The sequence below is a fragment of the Musca autumnalis genome, unplaced genomic scaffold, assembly GCF_047663935.1.
Source record: "Musca autumnalis isolate F117 unplaced genomic scaffold, ASM4766393v1 scaffold_4, whole genome shotgun sequence".
Taxonomy (NCBI): Eukaryota; Metazoa; Arthropoda; class Insecta; order Diptera; family Muscidae; genus Musca; species Musca autumnalis.
In genome coordinates this window covers 26,936,796-26,946,316 of record NW_027411977.1, presented here as the reverse complement: position 1 = coordinate 26,946,316, position 9,521 = coordinate 26,936,796, and positions in this window count along the sequence as shown.

The following is a 9,521-nucleotide window of genomic DNA, read 5'->3' as shown; positions in this document are numbered from 1 at the left end:
CCGGTTCTAAAATTCATATATGCTGATCTGTATTCCAAAAAACAATGATATTAAAGTGTTCGGCAAAATGAATTTCATTTATGGTCAATATTTCTGATGAGTACGAAAATTCTTAACATTCAATAGATTAAATGATATGTATTAAAATAAACAAAAGGTGGCGCAAAAGTAATCCTCCTATCAGAAAATGCTATAAATTTTGCGATTGGCCCCTAATGTCAGTTCTATTTTGACATTTGTGTAGTAAACACATGCGAAATACACGTTAATAAACAATGTTACGCTACACTGCTCCAGAACGCGGAATATTGGTTACTATTTATTTGCCCAATAATCGGTCGGTGACTTTGGCACAACGTGAATTTCGTCGCAGATTTCCTGGACTTCTTTTTGTGGGGCTTTTTGAAGTCGCGGGTTTATGTCAACAAGCCCCAGACTCTATCAGCTCTTAACGACAATATCCGTCAAGAATGTGAGGACCTATCGCCGGAAGTTTTGGCCAAAGTGATGGAAAATGCCATAAAAAGGGCTCAAATGACAATAAACTGTGGCGGCAGCCACTTATCTGACATTATATTCTCGACTTGATGTAAAGTGATTAAAGCTCACAAATTTGCGGGGATATCGATAGATAGGGCTTTTTTATCACACTAGCCTGCGAAAACTATAATATAGCTATATTCAGTAATATATTCGGCTCGAGCCCTCCAGCCACTACATATCGTGCCATAGGGTTTTTTTACAACTTTCGGACTGTTTTCTCAAGAAGTATGGAATTGCCCCTGAAAAAAAAACCTTTTACTGCTGTAATTGAGGCAGCGAAAGCTGCTTCAACAAAAATTAAAGTGATTCGAGAGCAGGTCTTAAAGTGAATTTATCCAAAATTTTGTGTGGGAGGTACCCGAAGGAGTGGACAAATATAGACCATATTCGAACTTGATCTATATCTCGTAAATATTTTAGGATGTGTAAAGTATGGACCAAATCGGTCACTCCCATCAAGAGTTATCGTGTGCACAATTTTACCGAACATTTTTGAACTTTTGTGGGGGAGGTACCTGAAGGAGTGGACCGATATGGCTTATCTTCGAACTTAAACTAAGTTTGCACAAAATATTACAAAGACCAAATTGTGGACCGAATAGGCAGATCCGTTCGAGTTTATCTTGCGCTCCAACCATTACACACGGTGTCATAGGGGTTTTTTTGTACCTTTCAGGCTATTTTCTCAGGAAGTACGGACTTGCCCCTGATGAATACAAGTTGCTACTGCAGAAATCAAAGTATTAAAAGAGTAGCTCCTAAACTGAACTTTTCCGAAATTTTGTGTGGGAGCTACCCGAAGGAATGGACCGATTGAGTCCCTATTGGAACCTCATCTAAGTCTGGTAGAAATTTCACGATGTGCGAATTATGGACCAAATCGGTTACTTCCTTCAAGAGTTATCGTGCGCACAAATTTTCCGAACATTTCCGAACTTTTGTGGAGGAGGTACCGATAGGAGTGGGCCGATATAACCCATCTTCGAACTTAAACTAACTTTGAACAAAATATTGCGAAAGCCAAATCGACTCCAAATTGTCTGAAACACATTTCGTCCAAACATACTTGGGGTCTAAAACCATTATTTCTATGAGGCACATTTTGCTCGTATGAAAGTGTATATACCCTCGTTAGCATAAATGCTGAGGGTATAAAAATAATCCACAAGAAGAATCAAGGTTATTCTTTTTTTTTAATTACAGCCAAAACATATCGAAAGTTTACTTTTGCGCCACCTGTTAGATATAGGGCTGCCTGAGCAAGATTCGGGTAAAAGTGAAAAATGACCGCCAAAAACGAGATCATATCGATTTCTGGTCTTTAGGAACCGTACCTAAAATCTTCCGAGCGACATTTTTGCAGAACATTCCGAAGCTGTAAAAGGTCATCTTGTGGTAGTTTTATTGCGGTTCTTGAAATAAAGGACATTGAAGGAAGTGAGTTAGAAGGTCGAAATGCTCTACGAAAAAATCCTCATTTGATTTGACTGGAGACATGTCATCTTAAAAAAGCTTAAAGAACAGCGAACAAAGATATAACACTGGTTCCAAAGCAGTGCGTCTTCTACGTCGTCGTCGGAAAACGAGACGCCCCCGAAGTTTCCCCAACAACAACAAATGCAGCACCTAACACCACATGTTGTCGTTCAACGGCCCGGAAATGCATCTTTCCTGCAATTCAATTGCAACGGTCTCCGCAATAAGGTCAGCGAAATTGTAGATTTTATAAGTCGGAAAAACATCATAGTTGCGCGATCCAAGAAACAAAGCCCTCCGCCACGTGTAGCTTGCATTGTGATGGTTTCAACGTTTTGCAGAAAGATCGCACAAGAAGCGGAGGATGAGGACTTGCCTCCTGATACACCAGTCTGTCCAGTACAGACCTATCTCGCTTGAGCTTGGCTCTAGTGACCCATACATGGAATGTATGGGGTTAGCAGTAAAGTGTGGTACTGCCGAGGTAGAGCTGCTTAATGTGTAGATACCGCCCGATATTAGTTCGCTTTTAGAGGGCAATAACCGTCTGGTGCTAGGGGACTTCAATGCTCATCACGAGCTTTGGCATTCCGTCCTAGGTAATTACCAGAGGGGTACAGCGCTGGCTGAGCAAATTGATAGCTCCACGTTTTGCACGGTGAATGAAGACGCTCCTACGAGGATTAGAGGAGACTGCCACAGCTCGCCAGATATCATCATTGTGGTGACACACTGACAAATGACGTATACTGGCAATCCGTCATTTCCCTTAGCTCAGACCACCTCCCTATCATCATTTCCGTAAACAGACCACCCGATTTCATAACCTCTGAACGCCGTACTTTCCTGAACCATGGGAAAGCTGATTGGCAAGGGTTCATGGTGGCTCTTGACCTATCGAAGGCATTCGATACCGTCAACCATGCCAAGCTGTTCGATGATATAGAGAAGACCAATCTCCAGCCATGTTTGAAACGTTGGGTAATCAACTATATGTGCGGACGTCAGTCGTTTGTGGAATTCAGAAACAAGAAGTCCAAACCCCGTAGAGTGAAACAGGGAGTTCCCCAAGGAGGGGTGATATCTCCGGAACTGTTTAACCTCTACCTTTCTGAAATTCCACACCCTCCACACGGTATAGAGACCGTGATGTATGCGGATCGATGTCATATGTGATAAGTTAAATGTCTACACAGCCGACCTAGTGCAGTTCTCCATCTGAGGAATATGAAAATATACGCCGCTAAATCCACTGCCACACTGTTCACCACATGGACGGCTGAAATGAGGCTCTCACTGAACATATTGTCGATGGTGCACTGATTCCGACCACTAACTACCCAAAAATACTGGGTGTAACTTTCGATAGCATGTTTAGGTCGTCCGGGCATGCCACAGCTATTTGCGATAAGATCAGAAGTAGGAACAAGGTGTTCAAGTCGCTGGCCGGCAGCACTTGGGGAGCTGACAAAGAAACCTTGTTTACCACCTACAACACAATAGACCGGTCTGTGGTAAGCTATGCGGCGCCAGCGTGGTCTGCAAAGGTTAGCACTACGCAGTGGGAGAAGATTCAAACCTGCCAAAATGCTGCCCTGGGGACTGCAACAGAGTGGCTCCTCTAGTGGACCATCTTCATGAGGATACGAAGATTTTACCGGTGCGTCAACACAATAAAATGTTGTCGATGCAATACCTGTTTGGGTGTTATCGCAGTAAGCATCTCTGTCACGATTTAATGGACAGGCTTCCTCCACCTAGGCACGTCAGGAGAGATCTTCATGATCTTGAGAGAGAGAGGTCCAGAGGTATTAAAGAGAACCTCTAGACGAACGAGCTTATCAGGCAGGCTTGGATAGCATTCACACTGACATGGTTGCGCAGGCAGTATGAAGATACAGTGTGAATGCCGCACTTGGAGACCACCCCCCATCCATCGCAGTAGAAGAACGCCAGTTGCCAAGGCAAACACAAAAAAAAAAATAATTTGCGTGGAAGTTATGACCGCGTAAATGAATAAACATAAGCAAAAACTCGTTGAAGCTATCGTGGTTTTTTACATTGCTATTCAATTGCTGGTAAAACTATTCAAATGGTGGACATATGCCCAAAGTAAAAGTAGAAGAATGCAAAGTGAAGATTACACATCTCATGTATCACTTTTGAAAATTTCCACTACATCCACCTTTTATGGATGCTGACATTTTGAAGCCGGATTTATGGCGTTTTTTGTATTGTTGATTTAACTTGGACGCGCACTCGGGTGTTTCAAAAACTATTAATACTAGGATAAAAGTACTCGCGATTACGCATAATTTGATATGCATATTGACTATGTAGCCCACGCAGCATCATAGTAATCTACCGCCAAAAGCCAAAATTAAGTGCGATATTTTTTCTAAAAGCCTGCTTTTTGGGTACAGTATTTACAATATCCTTCTGAGTGTGCTGGTACCCAACGATATTTTAGTTTTTCGGTGGTACGGATAATATAAATCATAGATCGTGAAAATCCATCCACTAGAACGGCGGAAACGGCTACTGCAAAAATTGAAAAAATTGCGAAAAATGTTTTTGAAAATATCGCGGACTAATTCGTATTTTATGTGGATCGTTTCCATTTCAATGTACAAACTGGCACATCACCCACGTTATTGCAAAAACAGTGGTTTAAAAAAACTTTGTAGCACAGGGGCAGTATCCGATTTATCCCAAAAGTACTGTGTGATGGATTTGATTGAAATAGGATTAGATCCATGTATTTTTTCACGGTGGACAGTAAAATGGAATGCGCATAAAAAGTGTATTCAATTTGTGCATGGGGAAACCCCATGCGCATCAAGTGATTTTGAGGATTTCGCGAATTACACACAGTTTTCAATATTATTCCCCATTTAAAGAACCAAAATTTACAACTTTTTTACATATAGTACGTAGGAAGCCATTAATTAACATTGTTTCTCAATATAATGAGTAGCGGTTTTTTAAGATTTTTTTCTTATTATCAGAATGGAAACCGTCATAACTTTTGCGCGCAAAAACCGAAATTAGTATCTCGAAGGCATTTGAGAACGGGAATTTTTTCTCTATCCATGCACCAAAAATCTTTGAAGTAGCTTAAATTTTTTTTTTCGATGAAAAACTAAAAAATTTTGTCCTTTCCTCATATAGGGTATAGCAAAAATGCTGAGGGTATAATAATAGACCAGATAAAAGACAACAAAGATTACCTGCAGAAAAAAACCTAGATTTGTCTTCACTTTTGATGGGGAATTGTATAAAGAAGCGACCCTAAATATTGGAACATTTCGGAACCCATATCTCGGGATAAACAATTATAATGTTGTAATCATGATAACAATGACCAGGGACGTACGCAGGATTTCATTTCGAGGGGGCCCAACTTGGCCAAAAATCATGAAATTTTATAATGTTGTGTTACGTTACGTAGTCGATTTTATATGAATTTTTGTCACAAAGTGTGCTATAAATGCAATAGAGAAAGTTCACAATATTTCAGATACAATTTTGAAAAATGGTACATAGCACCAACATACAAAAAGTTCCGTCAGGTTTTCGGTATTTTGTAATTTTTAGCCATATATCTCCTCGGTTTGGTACATATATCCAAACATTTTTTAACAACATTCGATCTTAATAGTCATTTTATGTTTTAATGTTTCCGCAGAGAATTGTCTTTGTTTTCGCTATTGCATGATTTGGAGTACTTCGAAGATATTAGCCTATTTTTAAGAACATCGGCTATAATGTGGATTTTGGGATTTCTTTCGGTTTGCAGAACCTTAATGCAATTCCTATATAATTCCATTCACGAATTTATTGAATATAGTTACAAAGGGGGTTAATCTCGTGGAGGTTATGAAAAGTTCGGTACGAACATAACGATGTTTTTTTCTTTAAAATTCAGTGCAACCTAAACGACTTCTTTGAATTAGATACCTACAAAAGGATGGATAATTCGAATTCGCGAATGCAGATTCTTAAAGTCGAATATATCCAATCCAGCTACTGTGTCGATAACATAAGAAAATAATACTCTTTTGTGCCGTCAAAACACCAAAACGTTGATATTTTACCAGAATTGATAAAATTCACACTTCCACAATATTGAACTAGTAAGTTTTTTGATAAAAAATAAGTATAAAGCTTCGAGATCTCCATAAAGATCGAATATAGCATACACTATGCGACACGTAAATTATTAACCATATTCTGACACCGCAGCGTGATAAAAAACCAAAAATAAGAAGACACGTGTTTCATTCATTGAACATTCTAGGAATGATTCTTTAAGCTGAAATTTACAAAAAGTTAAATTTTAAAAAATAAAAAAAAATATTGGCTTATTTTAAAGTAGAAGTAGCATATAATAGGTGTTAAAATGTTCAAATCGATCGGAACAATATTGCCTGGAAGGGAAAAATGTATAGTATTTTGTAGGCAACATAAAAATTAAAAACGTGTTTTTCTTGAGTGACATGTTAAATTGTTAATAATATTTCAGACACTAGATAAAGATGTGCTCTTTTAGATGAAAAAAAAAAAATCTACCAAAAAAGTTTGGTAGTTTTCATGGAAAAAAATCATGAAAAATTGCCTTTTTTGAGATTTACAAGTGGGGGTCACTTCTTAACTAATTTTTTAAGTTTTCCCTTACACAGGTCTGGAAATAAAAAAATCAAAACTCAAGGAAATTTGATAGGTATGTTATTTACGGACCTGAACAGGAAATAATGATCTAAAATAATCGAACTTTGAGCTTGATGGACCGTTCCTAGAGTGTTCTGATGTTCCAGAAAGTGGTTTATTGAGATTTTAGGTACATTTGTGTAGTTGAATGTATCCTTAATTTTTGGGCGTTTCGGTATCTGTAAATTAGAATCGGAGAAAAAAGTATAAAAATCGAATATTTTCAAAAGTTTTTTTGTTATTTTCACCTTTAAGAACCGTTGATAGACAGTTCATATGTTCCTGAAGGTTTTTATGCCCTCAGCATTTATGCTAACGAGGGTATGAAAGTGTGTTCATATGGGCAAACAATTTGAAGTTGATTTAACCATGTCCGTCCGTCTATCTGGCTGGCTGGAGCGCACGATAACTCTCGAACGGATCAACCGACTTCAACCAAATTTTGGGTATCGCAATATTTTGATTGAACTAAGTTTAAGTTCGAAGATGGGACCATATCGGTCCACTCCTTCGGGTACCTACCGCACAAAATGTCGAAAATGTGTTTGTTATCGTTTGGCTATAGGCTTTTTATAAATAAAAATCGATGTTGTGATTTTTAATGATTTATTTTATTTCCAATATTTCGAATGGAATCTCCAATCATCATCAGGGAACTACAAATGTATAACATATAGCAGCAAAGAGTTTTACAATAAACACAGCGAACTTACTTTAACTAATGTTTGTCAGATTTGTATTTGTTAACTATGTGTCTGTAAATACCCAGCAAAAATTTGGATCCATTAGTCATTACGTAACCCATTACAAAGTAATGTAAACAAGCTTCTTTTCCCATTACAAGTAATCTGAAAAGTAATGGGACTTTGCTCCTCACTAAGTAATGAGGACGGTGGCACAGTGAGTGTGTGTCGAACTATAAATCCTAGGGTTGTGTGTTCAACGCTCACTATCGGCACGCGAGTTTTTTTAATTAAAAAAAAATACAGTTCGTGGTGCACATGTGTACTGCACATTTAAGTTCTTAAGCAACCCTTAATGTTCGTGTGCGTGGCATAGTGTGTAGTGTCTTTGGCTAGAAATCAGAGGGTTCGTGTGTTCAACTCGCACAGCAAGCGAAATAAAATAAAGTAAAATAAAAGTAAGAAGCGTGATGAAATTAAAAAAAAATCTCTACATCAACTGTTTTAAAAATAGAATTTTTTTCAACTTACTTTTCAACTTCTAGTGGCCACAGAACAACTAGTTATTCTAGTGGTCATAAAATAACTACATACTGAGTGCGACATGCCCTTGTAAAAATAATGGGGAAGAAAGGGGGTTTGCGAGTAGTTACGGCTGCCAAAAATCCCTTACAAAACTCATGATTTTGGGAGGACTTTTTGCTGGGTATGAGCACAGTTGTCAGTATCAGTTTTGTAGTTAAGTCTTATATTGGTAGGAGTGTTAATTATGTGTAGCATCTCAAGAGTGAATCGTTTCTGGTAGTTGTTCTCTTGAGTGAGAAATTTGACATCATTAAAATCAGGGGTATGTCCCGTCAATGTACAATGAGCAGCCAGTGTCGTCTTTTGCTCTATAGGTTTATTCTGTGCTTTATGGTCAGATTTATGTGCGGATATCCATGTTTTTAATTTCGTTTTAGTAGTGCCAACATATACCTTCTGGCATATGTTGGACTTGTCACCCTTGCAATTTATACGGTATACTAAGTTAGACTTTTCCTCATCATTTAATTTATTTTTCAATTTGCTAAACACATTGTTCAGTGTGTTGGTAGATTTAAATGCCAGCTCGTATTTCGTATGGTCATATATATTTGCATCTTTTAGCCTTTCTGAAAAGCCCCGTATGTACGTCAAAGGTTTATATATTTTCTCGCCGGTTTCTCGTGGTGTCTCTGTGTTTACATTGGTTGCGCGTCTTATAAGAGAGTCAATAATAAATGATCGAAAATCGTTTTTAATTTTATGTAGATTTTGCCTATGAAATTCTGTATCGCTAATGTCTAATACTCTTTTTATGAAATTGGTTGCTGTGTTGACTATAGTTCTTCTCGGGTGTTTTGAGGTGTAGTTAATCAGTCTCCCTGACGCCGTAGGTTTCTGCTACCAGTCAAGTTTAAGTTGGGTTTCATTTCTAATAACTACTGCATCCAGGTATGGGAATTTTTTTTTGTCTCTTTCCATCTCCATGGTAAATTGTATATGTGAGTTGAAAGAGTTAAGAATGTTCATATTTTCCATAATTTCATCATTTTTCATTATCGTAAAAATATCATCGACATACTTCGTCAATATCTTAGGTTTTGTGTGCATTTTCTTGAGTGATGAGTCCAGTAACAGTTCCATTATAATATCGGCTACAACGGGGGAGTCGGGAGAACCCATTGGCATGCCTTTATTTTGTTTGTATAACTTATCTTCATAAATGAAATATCTTGTATCCTTAATACACAGTGTCAAAATATTCATAAATAGTTCCTTAGGACTCGTCGTATGTGTTTTTATTGTATCCCACTTATCTTCTATGGTGTTTAATGATTTACAGGGATGCTGGGAAAAAGCGATACCACGTCAAATGAAATCAGGATTTCGTCAGGAAGTATTTGTAAGTTATCGATTCTGGTCTGGAAGTATTTCGCGTCTTTTACGTTGTAGATCGAGTTCGCTGTCAAATGCTTTAATATGTCTACCATATATCTACAGAGAGCATTAGCAGGGGAGTTGATTGTAGAACAAATTGGCCTTAGATGGTTACCATCCTTGTGTGCTTTAGGCAAGCCATAGAGT